Source organism: Peromyscus eremicus, chromosome 20 (assembly GCF_949786415.1).
Source record: "Peromyscus eremicus chromosome 20, PerEre_H2_v1, whole genome shotgun sequence".
NCBI lineage: Eukaryota > Metazoa > Chordata > Mammalia > Rodentia > Cricetidae > Peromyscus > Peromyscus eremicus.
In genome coordinates this window covers 49,007,869-49,026,518 of record NC_081436.1, presented here as the reverse complement: position 1 = coordinate 49,026,518, position 18,650 = coordinate 49,007,869, and positions in this window count along the sequence as shown.

The following is an 18,650-nucleotide window of genomic DNA, read 5'->3' as shown; positions in this document are numbered from 1 at the left end:
GAAAGACACAAAGAATAAATACAAAGAAAGAAAGACTCCATTTTACATGTAGGAAAGCTATGTTGAAGAAAAGTGAATTCGCTGACACTATACAGTAAAGCAGCTCACTGTGGCTTGTACAGTGTCCCTTCCTCCTTGGGGTGTCTCTGCTGATTCCTACAAACATCTGTCACAGCAGCATTTCTCCTGCATATGAACTCTTCCTTCCACATCACCTCACTAGTCCTGTTCCTTCAAGCCCCTCTCTCAGAGATCCCATAAGAAACCCCTACTGTAATACACGTGGATGTCATTGACCTTGTAGATGGCTCCTTTCAGATTCTCCCAGAGAACCTATAAAAAACTCTTTCTGTAATACACATGGATGTCCTTGACTGTGTAGACTAGATGCCTCCTTTTAGATAATATAGAAGGACTCTAAGAAAAGCTGTCTAGAGACACGTCTTAACTGCAAGTTAGCTCCAGTTGAGAACTACCAGGCCAATGACAATCTGCAGAACCTGCATATTTGGAGCACAGGAGCTTTGTTATATTGTAAACACATCGGTGCATGATTGGCCCTGATACTCTCTCAGAGCATCCAAGAAAATGCCGCTACAGATAATGCCCCGTGCTATTCATACCCCAGCTCAGAGGAAATCATCTCTTACTAAGCAATAGCACTTACAAGGCAATAGCTCACATGATGTTGAAAGTCAAACAGCTGAAGAGAAAAATCTTTGACCAGCTATAGCTAAGGAGGTTTTTTTGTTTTTTGTTTTTTTAAATATTGCAAGAAAAAAAATTATAGAATTCAACTTTCTATCTCACAGGAAAATGACATCATTACCTATGACTCAGTTTAGCATAAACATGTTCTGGCAAAATAAGTTCCTCTCCCATAGCTCTTGTTTGGGCAAAATATGAAAAACAAGAGACAGTATGATAGGAGAAAAGAAACGATAAACAGCAAGCCTCAATGGAAAGGCTGCTCTGGGGAAAAAAAATAGCGGCAGACTAAAGGCTTGCCACAAAGTAGCAATAAATATATCCATAAAAAAGTGAACCTGGGGCTGGAGAGATGGCTCAGCAGTTAAGAGCACTGGCTGCTCTTCCGGAGGTCCTGAGTTCAATTCCCAGCAACCACATGGTAGCCCACAACCAAATGTAATGAGATCTGACATGCGGTATACATAATAAATAAATAAATAAATAAATCTTTTTAAAAAAGTAAACCTGGTCTATATACCTTAAAATATACAGAGAAGGTCTATAGAGCTGGACTCCCAAAGAAAAGAACTCTAAACCTGTAACAGGCTAGATGTAGCTCTTAGAGGAATGTCTATTGGCTAAGTACTTTCATGAGATTCACAATAAGAAACGATCAGAAGCTTGTACTCAGCCCTCATCATCCCTGAGGATGTTTATATGTAACAAATTGAATATGTTTTCTACAGATGGAATAATGCATTTTATCAAATAAGTTATCTGAATGAAGATGTCATCTGAATGGTGATAAACAGATCTTGGACTAGACAGATAGATATACCTGGCTACTGTAGCTCAGAATCTAATACTAAAAAAAGCACAGGATATTCACAAAGAATGTCAAAATAGCCCAAATGCACATGAAAGATGTTCAGCCTCATTCGTCATCGCGGGGGAAGTTGATTCAAACCACAATAATCTCAATGAAATACCATGTCATGTTGAGCACAGTGTGTAGGATGTAAAACACTGACCACAGCAAGAGTCAGCACGGATGCGGAGAAGCCAGAAATCTTGTTTTGTGATCTGAGTCTTGTTTTGTGTCTGAATCGGAACAACCACTCGGGAAAGTGTTTTATAACACATACTAAAACTAAATGTATTCAAGAGCCCTGACCCAATCCCTGTTCCCTGGATCTATCCCCTTCGTGTTCATCAAAAGACACACATGTACGGGGCATCCATAGTCACAACAACCCAAATGTCCATCAAACAGTCAAAAATACAAATAAACTGTTACAGTCATATTCAGTCATAAAACAAAATAAAGCCCACTGATACATTGATCAACATAAGAAAAGAATCTGACAAATTGTTGAGTGAAAAACATTAAAAACACAAAAAACGTATAATATACAATTCTGCTATGTGAAGTTTAAAAACAGGTGAAGTCAGGACTAGAGAGACAGCTCAGTGGTTAAGAGCACTGGCTCGCTTCCAGAGGACCCATGTTTGGTTCCTAGCACTCATATGGTGGCTCACAACCACCCATATAACCAGTTCTAGGGAATCCACTACCCTCTTCTAGTCTCTGAAGGCACCAGGCACACATATAGTGAACAGACATACACAGAAGCAAAAATACCCATAGATATAAAATAAAAATGAATAAATCCTTTTTTAAAAAAAATGGGTGAAACTAACCTAGAACTTGAAACGCTGGACATCCAGGTATGAGCTTGTGGGCTAATTACTAAGGGAAGTTCATGGGAATCTGCTAGTGTTTTGTGTATCTTGATTTGGGTGTTGAGAATACGAATGGGTGTGTAGGCTACCTATATATACATGTGTGATTTTATATAGGTAAAATTAATCAAGCTATATATTTAATTGTAGTTGAAAGTTTTCCTTGCACCAAGGTCCCACAGCCACTTATAAAATTCTTGTGTTCCGCCTGGTCCTGCAACCGTTCAGACCCAAGCAAGCACACAGAGGCTTATATTAATTAAAACTGCTCAGCCATTAGCTCAGGCTAACTACTGACTAGCTCTTACACTTAAACTCAGCCCATTTCTGTTCATTTATAGGTCAGCACGTTTTTTTTTTTTTTTTTTTTTTTTTTGTGGCTTTACCTGTGTGCCATTACATGCTGCTCCCTGGACGGCAGGCTGGCATCTCCTGACTCAGCCTTCCTCTTCCCAGAATTCTCCTTGTCTGCTTATCCCTCCTATACTTCCTGTCTGGCTACTGGCCAATCAGCATTTTATTAAACCATGTACAAAAGCATTATCCCACAGCATTTAATAATATCTGTGTAAGTCTCAGAATGAAAGTCCCACTTCATTTCCTTATCCTTGCCCCACTACAGACACTCTCAATATGTATAAAGAATGGGGGTGGGGCAGAATAAGATTTGTGTGCCTTAAAATGAAGTGTTGTCCTGTGGATTTCCTTGGTCTCGAAAAGCTTCATATTCTGATCCCCAAGAAGTCTATAAAGTAACCGTGAATAAGGAGGGAAATAACTCCTGGTTGGTCATGTAAAGAACAAGATCCAAAAAGAAGTATTTAATCCTCAGTGTAGACACAGAGAAGTGTTCAGGGGAGGTGATGGCATTGTAGCTGTGGTCCAAATGATGAGTAGAATTTAAGGAGGAAACAGTAGCTAGACATCCCAAGCAGAGGACTCGGCTAAGGAGTGGAGGTAACAGTAGAAATTACTTTCTCCAAAGGGAAAGCTGATTGTGGAATGACAGGAGCTGTAGCTCTCTGGGTCAATCTGAGGTGTGTGGAAAGGAACATGTGTTAGGTAGTATTCACAGTGGGCCTTGAACGCCCGTGGCAGTGTAGGTTGAATGTGGAGTATGCAGCTGAGCGGTGGCTTATGAAGAGAATATGAATTGAGACAGGGAATACATACAAACAAGCCTGGAAAAGGAAGGACCTGGTTTAGCTCCAACAAGCGAACTCAAACAGTAAAAGAGTTGTCTGCTCTCAAACGTGTATCATCTTCTTGCCACCCCGTCGGGGGTGGGGGGGGAGCGGGAACAGGGGGAGATTTGCGCATCCCCAGGCCAGTCTTCTGAAAGCATCAATTGTGGCTCCAAAAGTGATACTTGCGTTTCATCACTCTGCCTGTGGTTCTGAACCCAAAGAAATGATCCATCAAATACAAAATTCACTGCATAGGGTTGACGTTGGACCAGGTGGAATAAAACCCAGTTCCAACATGTTCATTAATGATGTCTCTGTTAAAGAAAATAAATTAAGATGCTTTTTTGTGATCTCGCCAAAATGCTGCTCTGAAGCCAGGGGTTGTTTACATGGAGGAGAGTTTGTGAGTGCAGTGCATTTGAGCAATTTCTCATTCAAAGTATGCTTTATTCTGAGTTGCAGCCCATCGTAATTAGCATGCTCTTTAAGACACACTTTATTTTAAAAAATTCAAAGATAGCAATTTTCTAGCATTGACCAAGAATTCTTTCTTTTTGAAGGGAAAGACTATTGGTTTCCAGCTTTAATCAAGCTCCAAAAATTATTTATTGATATTTTCAGTGGCCAAGTTATAAAAGTAATTTTTTTATCTTTCATATCAACACAGTTTAAAACCTATAATTTTATTGTGGCTTATGTGATATTTGCTGTGGCTTCCATGTGAAACGTCTCCCCCAAAAGGCTTGTGTGTTTGAACACTCAGCCCTGAGCTGATCGTACTGTTTGGGAGACAGTGAAACGTTTAGAAGATGGAGAAAGCAGATGATGGGGAGGAGTGGCAGGCTCTGAGATTGCATAATGCATTATGGTTCTAACAAGCTCTCTGCTTCCTAGATGGTACCATGCCAGAGAGAGAGAGACAGAGACAGAGAGAGACAGAGGGGGGGGAAGTGGGGAGGAAGCCATCTGCAAGCTTCTGCTGTCGTATACAGAGTCACCCTAACTTTTCTGATATTCTAATGCCTTTAAACTGCTAGCCGAAATAGACCTCCCCTCGCAATAAGTTGCTTGCATCAGGTATGTTCATCTGTGAGCCATAAACATTTGCATGTAGACTATGGTATTGAAGTCTGAGAGCTGAAGTGGCAACCCAAGCTAACTCAGCTCTCGGTAAGAGGGCCTCCGTTTTGACCCCTGTTTTTCTGGTGCCAGCCCAGCATTCATGGCGTTCTGGCTCCATCTGGGCAGCAGACAGAGGTGGTGGTGGCGAAGTCACCGAGATAGGGCTAAGGTTAACGCCTGAGACGGGATTACTAGATTTGGAGATCATCTCTCATTTCTGCCCTTCTTTGGGCTTCCTCGTCCCTCGCTTGCACATAGCTGGTTCTTCTCTGGAACTGTACAGAGTCACAGGCAAACACCATCCCAATGCTTGCACTCAGCCCTGAGGCAAACACCTCTCCTGTCCAAGGAGAGTGAAATGGAGCCAGAGACACATAATGGGATAATCATAAAAGGTCACCCTCTCATCTTCCCGCTTGCCTGAAATACTTCCCCTCTTCGATGAATAAGGCTTCACACTCCTGAGCTGCTGCGTCATCCTAAACCCAACCTCATTTTAGGACAAATTAGCCCATTACTGTTGACTTGATCATCTTCCCTGAGAGACCTTCCAAAGCGCTTAAAAGTAAACACTCCTACTGCATTTCTGCTCTCCTGCCTCTTCTTTCTTTTCGATCAACACCCTCCAGTGAAAAAGCACAGTTATAGTTACCCACCATGCTCGAGCCCGTATGCCCTGGAATCCTAGCTTATATTCCCTTTAGAAAGTATATAATACAAAGATCACATAATGCAATGACCCAGAATCTCCAAGTCATCAAAGAAAACAAAAGATCAGGGCTGTGAGGGATCTGAACAGGAGTGAGAGGCAGGAAGTAAGGGATGGGAGAAAATCAGTTCTGCTCAGGTGAACCCAACCAGTATGCCCTCATTCAACTCCTTCATATCTGGCCAAGTAACCTGCTCCCTCCAAGGGCATGAGCAGATGTCCACTTTATTACAATATTCATGGGAGGAGAGGGAATGTGAGGTTTAGTAGGGGAGTTATCACTCAGGCTCCCAAACCCACAACTTCATGCATTTAACATGCCACTTCTCCTAAGTCTCTCTGGTTAGACCACACTATACATGTCTATCTATTCTAATGCTACCCATCCTACTCCTAGATAGCTTTCCTGCCTTTTAGAACTATATGGCAGAACCCAAGTATACATATTCAACCAGGTGTACAACACGAACAGCAAAGAAGGCCCTCTCTATTAGCAACATCTACCTCTCTTGGAGGCCCTAGAAGATTATAAATAGCATTCTTTCCTATAATAGACAGGCAAACAGACCATAGCCTAAGCAATCAGGAGGGGCCAATTTTTGAGAATTTCTTATGCACCACCAACATGCCGGGGCTTAGCATGCATTTTGCATCTTGCAGCTCTTAAGATTCCTTACTTTAATGAGATGGACAGAGCAAAGAAAGACATTATTCGGGTTGTTACTCACTCACTCAAGTTTCCACCTCTCCCCCTCCATGAAATGTGAACTACGCCTACCAGGAGAAAGCAAGTAGCATGAATTTAAAGAAGGGTGTTGACGCGACAGAGACTGGGGATGTATCATGAGGTCTAGCCAATGAAGGCAGCCTCCAGAGGCTTCCAGAGAATTCAGGACAGGCTTGCAAATAGATGTGCAATGTTAAGGAAGAAAAAAAAAATACATATGGGTGGGGAGCTGGACTGAAGAGAGATGGTATATCATTATTATTTTCTACATCAGTTTTTTGTGTTGTCATGAAATTAAAAAAATAAAAATAAAAACTGTTGTTTAAGGACTTCTGCAATTTGCCTGTGACACACACCTCCCCATGGTGACACTTGGCATAGCCCAGGAAAGTCTGAGAAGGAATCATTGTGGTATTGGCAATTAAGAGGAGGCATTTTAAAGAGCTTATTATGCACAACAACAGGGACAGGGAGCTGGGAGACTCCACGGCCACAGAAGGAATGACCTAATTCACAAAAGGAGTTAGTGGATAGGAATAAGGCTGATTCTCTGTGATCTGGAAGGGCAAGTTCAGCCTGGGGAAGGAAAGACTAGTTTATCAAGGAATAAATCAGAAGCCTGGACCATGACTGCTTTTTTCCAGGCACATCTTGGTGATGAGGAGGGTGTGTGTCCAGACCACAGGAATCTCCAAACTGCCTGCCGCCACATCAGCTTTGAGTGGGACACCAAGCCCATAGCTGATGAGAGGCTCAGGATAGAGCATGCTTGAGTTTGTGCTTTGTGTCTCTCTGAGTGTGTGTGGTTTCTTTCATTTGTGTTTGTATTTGGCATTTTTTTTTATTTGTTTGTTTGTGTGGCCGGTCTCACTTGGAGGCTGGTGGTTACTGGCCTTCCCTCTGTGTGAAGTGGCTGCCAGGAAACCTGGTGTCTGCAGCATTCCGCTTCAGCCCCTCTGGCTAGCAGCCAGGCCTGAGGTGGCGGCCGGAGCTTCTGCTAGCCTGGCTCAAAAAGTACGTTCCAGTGGGCACTGGGGAGGCCAGCAACACGGGAGCACTTAGGGGCAAGAAGCAGGGCAGAAGACAACCAACCTGCTTGACAGTCCCCGGGGAGAAAGGCAAGTGTCTGTCACAGAGATGTCATTGAGGAAGCAAAACGCACTGGGACTATAAAAAATATGCAGACGTGGGGAACACCACATTCTGCCTGGCAGTGAGCACCTCCTTCTGTACTGAAGGGATGCATATTTTTCACAGTAAGGACGGGCAGCAGAGTCTAAGGTCCTAGTGGACGTCGGTGAAAGGACAAAAAGAAGGGCTGGCATTGCACAGTCAGTTGGACATCTATCCTTGTCACAGAGGTGTGTCCCACCTCAAAGCCTGAAATAGACTTGAACAGCCCACCTTTAGAGAAGATGGGCTATTTTTAAGAGGCTTGAGCTTTGAAGCTATTTTGAAGCCTAAGATATAATTTAGTAAGGAGGGTGTGAGGGGGGAAACTGACCTATGAGAAAGGAAAAGAGGTTAAAACACTTTATTAAAAAATAAAAATAAAGCTCTAGAATTAAATATTGGGACCTAAATATAGGTTGTGGGTCCTTCATCAATCACAGCTTTGTGTGGCTGCTTTGGCAAAAAGATTTCTGAGTTTTATTTTTGAATGGTATAATTTTCAGATGAAAACTTTTTAAAAGAAGTCCAAATGATTTTTTAAAAAATGGAAACTGCTCCACACAACCACTTCATACAATTAAGAGTATGTGCACAGATAGTACTAGATAAATGTTTCTTTAAACTCTTCACCATTCCAGTACTCCATGCCTTCTTCCCTGCGCCCTAGGAGTTTTCCTGCTCCCACAGCAAGGCCTGCCTGCCTACGTCATAGATAACATCAGGCCAGTGCTTCAATTACCCAATCCCTGTTTTCAGAGACTTACCTCAGGTATAAAACGCTTGGGGAACTCAAACTTGGCAGGTAACATCCCAAACCAACTATGAATTCTCTAACAGGGTCTCAAAGGCAAACATCTTTTGACTGCTGGTTTCCTGATCCCAACATGCAAACATTACAGATCAGACAGTGAAATTACCCATTGTAGCTCACAGACCCGACAGCCCCTCAGCAACTGGATCCTGAGAAGATGCCCTGTAAACGGGACTTTTTCAATCGGACATTCTTCGCAGAAATCATTCAATTAGGAACAAGAGTGGTCAAGGAAAAAGGGATGCTGTTGTTATGACAACAGACCAGAAAGAATGTGAGAAATCCATCCCTTCTTCATTTTTTCCTTCCCTAAAATCAAGGTGTGTTATTATATTTATGCTTTAGGCTATCTGGTTTTTGAGGACATAGACTTTGATATCAGTGTAATCAAAAGCAATAAGTTTTGTAAACTGTTTACTGCCTTTGTATTTGAGCGTGTATCCTGGGGACAAAATCCACTCGAAGAGAAAAGATAATGTCACCGGCTTCTTGGGGTCTGGTTGAGAACATGAAATATGAAGAGATAAATAATAACCATGTAGTAAATAGATTGACAGACTCCCAGGGCACAGGGATGAGTAGGAATGGTCTTGGAAGCCAGGCTTGCTAAACCTGAGTGATGGATGGGCTTTGGAACCAAATGAGCTGAAAGTTAAACCCAAACTCACCCTGGACAATTCATTTAACCTCTGTAAGATGGGTTAGCAAGACAATTACTGCATCCCACACAGCTTGGGTCCTAGATCCCTCACTAGGAACAGCAAAGAAACCCATCTGTGTACACACAGGTACATGTACAGAAGAGCTGGGATCTTATCAGGTGTCGCTGTGATGGAGTAGCCCCTATTACCACCTCAAACAGGAACCTCAGTGTGTTTATTGTGTAGAGCACAGGAGGAGGGATTCCCTGGTCTGGGTCGGAGGTGTCTGTGGGCAAGTAGTCTCAGGCCATAAACATCCGGAAGGAGGAGGAAGCTGCAGTTGCTAGTTTTTGTACACACTGATAAATCATCTGTAAACACTTGTACTTGGACACAGGAAGGCTTCACCTTTCAGAGACTGGTGCATGTGGGTAATAATGGCTTTGCCAGTTTCCCATGGGGCCCAAGACCTTGGAGTCCTTGGCATGTCTGTACCCATGTTAGCAATACACATTCACGAAAGATTTCACTCGCTGGACTCCCTCTGCTCCCTAAAGACAGTGAGCATGCGCTTCCTTGTGTTCCTTCTCTTTTTCATGATTTCTTTTTGTCGTTTCTTTCACTACCACCTACCATCCCTTAGGGAGAAACAAGTAATATTTAGTATTAAAAGAGGAATTTTAAACAGCTTTGTCCAAAGTGTCTCTTGTACAAACCCCTGGCTCCTTGTAGGTTATAGAATGTGTTTGCAGGAACCTTTGAGAACCATGTGTATTTTTACATTTTGTACATTTTCCTTTTAAACATTATAATAAAATTAAAATATGCATATTTTGCATAAATTAGGTGGTCATAAATTAGGTGAAAGTAAGCTCTTCCACCAAACTCACGTTGACACTGAAAATGTTTTCATGATAGATATTTTTGGTGACAAATGAATGTCACAGAGGCTAAACTTAAATTCTCTATTCCTGCTGCTTTCCCACCATGCTGGACCTTCACCCTTCTGGAACTGTATGTAAGTCCAAATAAAACCTTTCTTCTATAAGTTGCCTTGGATACTGTGTTTTATCTCTGCAATAGATAATCAGCTGATAAAGTGCTGTTAGGGTTGAGAAATTTTTACTTTTTTCTTTGTAAAAGCACTGAAGTTCATACCAGTTGCAGAGAGGAAAGTTGCTGTGGATATTGCTCTATATAAATAAAGCACTGATTGGCCAGTGACCAGGCAGGAAGTATAGGCGGGACAAGGAGAGAGGAGAATTGAGGAAGGAGGAAGGAAAGAGAGACCGGCTGGAGCCACTGCCAAGACAAGGAAGATGTAAAGTACCGGTAAGCCACGAGCCATGTGGCAAAGTAAAGATTAATGGAAATGGACTGAATATAAGAGTGAGAGCTAGACAATGATAGGCCTGAGCTAATGGCCAAGCAGTTTAAATAATGTAAGAGTCTGTGTGTTTATTTTATAAGTGGGCTCCGGGACTGGCAGGACTTGGTGATGGGAGCTGGAGAAAAATTCTCCAGCTACAGAAAGTGATGGTTCTGACAGAGCCCATGTCCTTTCTAGCCTGACACCAGTCAACATCTTGAACCCTAAGCAGGAAGCAGAACATGCGAATTGGAAGTAGGGGGAGGCCTTTTGCTCTCAAAGCCTGCCCCTAGTGGCATACTTCCTTCAGGAAGACCACACCTCCTAAGCCTCCCCAAACAGTTCCATCAACTGGGGACCAAGTGTTCAAATGTTCCAGACCAATGAGGGACATTTCTCATTCAGATCACCACAATTACTAAATGATATGTCAGCTTGTGCTACAAGAATAGAATACCTTGGGTCCTAGAAAATGTGAACAACCTGATTTTTACTAATTTCTTAGAGTGCAATATGGAGGGAAGGGAGTGGATTGTATCCATGCACAGAAGTTAAATTTCTAAATTTAAGGAAACACAATTTAAAAACTCCCACCCAGACTTCTTAATGGTGCCTTCCTTTGCTTTACTATCTGGAAAGAGTTTTTCACAGACCACACGACCTCTGGTCCTTCATCCATCTGCAAAACACCACAAATACAAGAAGTAGGATTCTCCACAACCACTACCACCACCTTTCTAACCACCTCAGCCAAGCCTTCCTCTGCTCTGCCTCTAAGCCTCAAAGATCTTGCCTCAGCCATACCATGATGGCCAGCAGCACTTTACCAAACACCTGGGCTCTCTGCAAGACTGTGGGCCTTTTGAGGACAAAGACAATGTTTTGTTTTACCAGGTGTTCCTCACACAGCACTAGATCATGCCTCATTTTCATGTATGATAGATTGAATCAACTGCAGTGGTCAAAAAAACAACAGAGAGGGGGGTTGAGATTTCCAAGCTCAAGGCTCTCCAAAGAGCCTTTCTTTTCTCTCTTTTTTAACGCTATTAAAAATTGTTCTTTGGCAATTTCATACGAGTACATTCTGATTACCATCATCCTCCACACTCTCGGAAACCCCTCCAACTCCTTTTACCCCTCCTTCTCCCTACAAGCCTCTTTCCACACTTTTGGGTTTTTGTTTTGTTTTTGAGTCTCTGAGTTTAACCAGGGCCATCTGTGTGACTATGCATTTGGAACTAACTATTGGAGCCTGGTAGGCTCATCAGTGGGCACGTAACTGAAGACAGTGTCTTCTCTTCCCCAAGAATCTATCGGTGGCTAGTAGTTCAGAAGTAAGGGATAGGGCACTGTGAGCCCCTCCTCAGTCTGTGATTGACTGGTGATTGGCCCAATGGTATGCAGACTCACTGAAGGTAGTTGCAGATGCTGTGAGATCACGGTTGCACTGGTTATGCCATGCCCAGAAGATAGCATTCTTCTGTATGTTTCGGCTCTCATATTCTTTCTTCTCTCTCTTCTGAGATATTGGCTGCACCTTTGAGGAGTTAGTACAAATGTTCTATTTAGGGCCATCACTTATTCTCAGTACCTTGAGCAGCCATACTTTTCTACATTCACCCCTGTTCACTGTAAAAGGAAACATCTCTGATTAAGGATGAGAGTAGCATTTGTGTATGAATATAAACATAACTAGTTAGAAGGCAGCTTGACCCCAGGAAAACTTAAGCTAAAAAACAGTAGTAAGTTTCACTGAGTTTTACAATGTTTACAAGTCATGGATTCCCTCTGGTGGCACAAAATTTATATCTAATTGGAGAGTGGTTGGTTAGCTCCATAATATTCATACCACTATGGCACCAGTGGCAAGTCGGTATTGTAGTTAATAGGTTCATAGCTGGGTAAGACCATTGATATCTCTTCTCTCCCATCAGCCTGCATATTACCTTTCAGTACTAAGAAAGCTAGCCATCAGGAATAAAACTTCCAATTCAGTTCCAGTGTGATTTCTCTGTACTGTGCAATCAAGGTATCAGCAATATTGTCTTATCAACTAGCTCTGGTGGACAATCCAGAGGAATGGCAAGTGTGTATATTGTTTAGGGGGGGCCTCTGGGGCCTCCCTAGCTAATAGCTCATAAGGACATATCCCACACCTGACACTGAGGAGAGCCTTAACATTTCTTTCGTGATATACTCTTCCCACTATATGTAACTAGTTATGATTTAGAGAAGGGGAGACGTTCTCCTTTAAAGTAATCCTTGCCTCCCAAAACCATTTGTTCATTCAGCAAGGTCTGATCAAGTGTCTCCTGCAGGTCAGGCACAACATTGGGAGTTTTGGGTAAAAACATGGACGAGCCAAAACTCAACCCTGCCTCACACAACTAACAATACGTCAAAGTTTCTAGAACAATGTTCAGAAAAGAAAAAAATAACATAAAACAAAGTAGAGAGAGGTTATACCATAGATTTAGACTGAGTAGTAGAGAAGAGAAAAAGTATCTACAGTAAAAGGCCAGGAAAGAATATTTGGAAGAAGGCTTAATTGGAAGATTCTGAAAAAAGCTATAGTTTCTAAATTCTCCTCAAAAATATAAAAATATATTTCCTAGCTATTTTAATAAATAAAATTACCCTTACTAAATTACTCATTTTCATGTTATCATAACAAAACACTATAGACTGGTTAGTTTATAAGCAATAGAAGTTCATCCAGTTCATGGTTCTGGCAGCTGAGAAGGCAAGTATCCAGGTTTAGGCCTCTGAAGAGGGCCGCTGGCTGTGTTATAACATGGCATACGTCATCACATAGCAAGGTCACGCAAGAACATGCAAAGACTGATCTCTATTTTTATTCTCCTCCTCCTCCTTCTAAAGATACTGACTATGGTAGTCCCACCCTTATGACCTCATTGAGTCCTAGTTACCTCCAAGGATAACACCTCCAAATACCAGAAGCCAATGGAATTGAAAATTAATTTCATGAAGTTATAGGGGACATGCCCAAACTACAACACTTATTTTGAAAACACTTTAACCAGACTTTCGCCCTGTTTTCTTCCCATGTCCTATAGGTCTGTATTCAAGTCTTGCATTGCATTTTCAATTTTGATACTTCTCTGACAGAACTGATCTTTGTGTTAAGAACCTATAAAGACACTGTCAACATTGAAACTGACACATCGTTTTGTATTTCTGTTACTGATTATATTAATACAATCAGAGCACACAGCCAGAATGAGCTATACCTAGAAACAATGTCCAGGAAAACAAAAAGGGTCTTTTCATCATATTCAAGGAAAAAAAACAAACAAACAAAAAGAAGTAATGGCAATTTAATGCTGCTAAATAGGAGGGACAGTAATAAAGGATTGGAAAGATGAAGCTCTGTGGTTCTGGCTTTCTACATTTTCCATTAAAAAATTCTCTAGCATAGAAGGACAAAAACAAAGAGATTCTTACCAAAGTGGTAACTCAAGTCTCTGTGTCCCAGTGAATACCATGGGGAACCACAAGAACCCAAAGTGAGGGACAACAAAAGGTCTCAGGAGCACACACATCTAGTATCGACTTTGGAAGATTTCTGGGGGAAAGTTAAGAGTGAGCCCCAAACACCAGCAACTGGATAACTGTTGTGATTTTAGATTATCCATCGGAGTGCTGAACTCAAGCCAAAATCACGTCGCCTGCCCCAGTTTATACTCAGTGGATGTCTGCTGTGACTCAAGAGGTAAACTGAGCAGGAAAAATGGAGTGAGTGTGAATCTTCTAGACAGTAACAGAATAAGGGATGAAGCCAGGCTGACGAGTGTTGCCCTGTAAAATACCGTGGAAGAAATGAAATCATGAAATACTGATCTGTCTCTTGGGCATGATCAGGAAATGGGCAATCCTCTACTTTAATAGGGGTACAATCAAATTCAGCATCAGTTCAGAACCAGTCCCTTTTCGGGAGAAGGATTAAGATCCAGGAGAAAGTGAAGCTAAAGGGATGTCCACCACCTAAAGAGGTTGAGAACTCCAAGCACAGAAGGAAACACTCTTTGTCTGAGCTTACAAAATTGGTGAAGAAGTCACAAAAATGCTAATAGAGTTAACATATTCGTTATACTTCTTCCAGATGCCTCTAATGGATCTTCCACCATTTCTCTTGCTGATAGAAGCTGGCTCCACATTCACTGTGGTTCATTTCAAGACTCCAGTACTAAGCAAAGATTCCACTACTCATTTTGCACGGTGTGTTAAGACCATGGGCTGAGCTACTGCAAGAGCAGTCTTGCTCCTTTTGGGAAATCATGGCTCCCCCTCCCTTTCTGGTCCTGGAAAGAGCAGAACCCCAGTTCTGCTTAATAGCTTTAAGAGGGATTGATCTGTAGGATTTAATACCACGTCTGCTGCATTTTTTCAATACCAGTACTTTTAAGTGGACACAGTGAGAAGGTGCTAGCATCTAGCTTTACCTATGGGATTAGAATTAACAAGTCTTTCCAGTGTGGGAGTTTTTAAACTTTCAGTCGGATGCAAAGCCATCACAAAGGGACTAAGGACAGGTTTTCAATGGGTATTGAACATGATGGACCAAAGAAAGTAGACATTATTATCAGTAAGTAATATGCAAGCAAAGGGTGGAACTTTTACTGAGGTTTAGTGGAAGGAATCAAGAGCTGTTGAAATAGAGCTAATGAATCGGGTCTGTGGGTAAAGGCACATATCATTCAATCTCACAATCTCAGTTTGAGCCCCAGGATTCATGTTAGAAAGAGAAAACAGACACCCACTAGTTGTCTCCTGACTTCCATATGTGTACTGTGACATGCATGTACACACACTGATATATACACACACACACAAATAAATAAATAAATAAATAAATAAATAAATAAATAAATAATGTGATAAAAAATAAAGAGTTGTAAAACACACCTACAGTATCAGAAACTAGAGCCAATGTGACATGCATGTACCCACACTGATATACACACACACACACACACACACAAATAACAGATGTTACCTTTGGCATGATAACATCATCTGTAAAAATACATCCTAAGGAAATATTTGAAAATATGTTCTTAAAAAATAGTACTAAAAATATTTAGAAACATAAAAATACTTAAAAGACTGTTGATGAATGGTGAGTTCGACAAACTGTGGCATATATGTGCAACAGAATACTGCACAGTTGACAAAAATAGGCAATAAGAATGTATTTACTGAAATAAAAGAACACATTATACAATTGGTGTTAGATGACATTACATTTGCAGTAGACTCACCCACCCATACACACACACACACACACACACACACACACACACACATACACACACACGCACACGCACACACACACCGAGATAATAAAGAAAATATTCTTGACAGAATTATACTGAAACATTCACTGTCACACATTGTTACCCTTGGGATGGAATAAGACATGACTTCTCAGCCGGGCGGTGGTGGCGCACGCCTTTAATCCCAGCACTCGGGAGGCAAAGCCAGGCGGATCTCTGTGAGTTTGAGGCCAGCCTGGGCTACAGAGCGAGATCCAGGAAAGGTGCAAAGGTACACAGAGAAACCCTGTCTCGAAAAAAAAAAACAAAAACAAAAAAAAAAAAAATGACTTCTCTCTTCATCTCTTTATATCTCTTTTCTAAACTTCTTCCATGAGTAAAATTCTATCTTACAAAAGTAGTTTAAGAGACCTAAGTGCATATTATATATGTGTATTCATTATTGTGTTTTATAATTCCTTATCAAATGTCCCTTGTTTACTGGGCCTTGCAATACACGAAAGTTCTCTATAAAATTTCATATTAACTAACTGATTGTTTTCCTAGTCACATTGACCAAAAGAAGCCCCACCCAAGGATGAACCAACCAAAAGGTGGAGAATCTTATTTAAAGTCACATAATGAATCCAAAACCATAGCTAGGACTTGTAACCTCAGACTCTCGGCGCTGAACCCAAAGAAAACAGAAGGTGGCCTCACACTGGTTCTAGTTTCTGTTGACTGTCTATTGGCTTTGAACTGTCCCTCGGTGTGGCAATTTGGAGAAAACATTGGCCTCAATCTCTGGCAGCTACCTCCACCAAGAGCTTCAGCCTGTTTTCCTACTGCTACATTTGGAGCTGGTGTAGAAGATGGTGGTGCCTCCTGAGAGCTAGGCCCCAAGACACTTTACAACCCTCACTCATTTGGAACTTTGACCACTCCGTGTATTGGGACTGCCTGGCTGGAGAACGAGCAGAGCCATCCCATCATCAGACGGGACTGACCCCGCCTACCCCACCTAGCTGGGGTCATTGTAGCCCAGGTTGTATCAGCAAAGCCACCTAAGAGAGTCCAGATCTAAATGTCAACCCACAGAACCCTGAGGGAAATAAACGCTTTCTGTTGTAAGCCGCAGTTTCATGGTGCTTTCACAGATACAAAAGGTGACAGATACAGGCCTGGATGAGGATAGGCCTCTTTATTGTTCAAATGAGGAAACCAAAGAGGTGAAGTTCCCCATTCAGAGTCCAACAGTAAAGCCACCAAACAAGAAACTAAACAAGCTTCTCCTGACCCCCCCCCCCACCAGTGTTCTCATCTTAAAATGGTTCAGGGAAATAAGAAAGAAAGGAAGGAAGGAAGGAAGGAAGGAAGGAAGGAAGGAAGGAAGGAAGGAAGGAAGGGAGAAAAAAATAGTAAAATAGTTCAGGAAAAAAATGGTAAATACAGTTCACACACATATATACACATACACACACACACACACACACACACACACACACAGAGACAGAGACAAAGATAGAGACAGAGAGATGGAGAACATGAATCAAAGGCTTCGGATAACCATGGGCCCCATGGGTCCTGCCAACTCAATAGCCTGGCTGCAGAAGAAAGGCAAAAACCAACCAAACAAAAAACCCCATTCTGCCCACCTTGGTTCTGCTCCAGTCCCAGGCAGTGCCAGGACTTCCACAGCCTGAAGACCACCCGGAAATAAGGCCCTCAGAGACCTCAGAACTCCGTTCTCTGGCCTCTCCTTCTTCTCTTTTCTCGTCCCTCTCAGCTTCTACCTTGCTCCCTTCTCTTCCTCGGCCCCCTCTTCCTTCCCTGTCCCCTCTCCCCACTCCTCCTTCCTTCCCCACTTTTTTCCCATCTGCTTCTCTGTGTGCCAACCAGAGACCCCTGACCCTCCTCCCTTCCCGATTCCTAGCTCATTGCCTGGCTTCACCCACCTCTTCTGTCCCTCAGAGGGTCAGACAGAAAGAACAGCTAATCAAAACGGAGACCTAAAGGAGCCCCGGGATTGCCCCAACAACTCCTCATAATGGACTGCACTTCAAAGTGCTTGGTCCCAAACATTAGCCATTTAATCCTCACAGCCGCCCCTCGTGTTAATTAGGCCTCATTATTCATGAGTTACACACCAGGAAAACAATGCCAGACGGAGTACCAGCTGTACTCCAGGTTCTGAAGCCGAGGAGGGCCCAGGCCCCTTGGCACCAAAGCCACACACTCCCCCTGGTGTCCACCCAGAGGCCCGGCTGAGCCAAGGGGCGGCTCAAGCTTTTCCTTTTTTTCCACTTACCACAGGTGTGTTCTCCCGCAGCCTAAATAGCCAGCTACTATTTATTCTCTGGGATTTTCTAAAAATGGGCCTTTGCAAAGCTTCGAGCCAAAGGCATTCCCAGCATCACTCTTTATTAAATCAAGCCACAGAAATGTATTGAAAATCACGAGCGTTTTGAAACATACTGAGTCCTTTATGGCTGAAATAATCTAATAGACAAGCTGTTGTTAATTTACAACCTTAATTTTCAGACACACTTCTCGAGTCAAAAGGACTTCCTGCCCCGTAATTCCTGTAGGGACACAGGTGGCCTAGCACTAAGTACACATCTACTGTACATTAAAATGTATTTCTTACTTAACTTCAACATTTCTGAAATCTCAAGTTTATGTCTAGACTATTTTAATCAGCAAAATGTCATAATAAACCATATGTTGGTCTTGATCGGTTACATACACCAGCCCTACTCATAAAGTATCAAAAGCTGGTCTTAGAAAGAGGTCTGTATTTGTTTTAACAAGAAAATGGTACTTTCAGTCTATCATATCAGACACGTTGGCAAGCAGAAAGGGGCCATACGTAACCGGTAGAAAAATGGGTTTTTCTTCCTCTTTGCACTTCATGTACCGCTCCATCAATATCAATTTCAAACTTCAGAGTTTGGAAACATCAAACTTAAATTGGCCTCCCTAGGCCCTTGACCACTATCCACAAAGCATTCCGACCTCCACAGGCCCTGGAGAAGGAGACACGTTTATGCCTTCTATTCAGTTTTTCTGTTGATTCCCACCTAAGTGAACGTGCATCTCTCAGTCCCACAAAGAATTACCAAGTCTCCCCCGCATAAGGACAGGGAAGATTAAACGTATTGCTGACTGGACTGGAGAGATGGCTCAGTGGTTAAGAGCATTG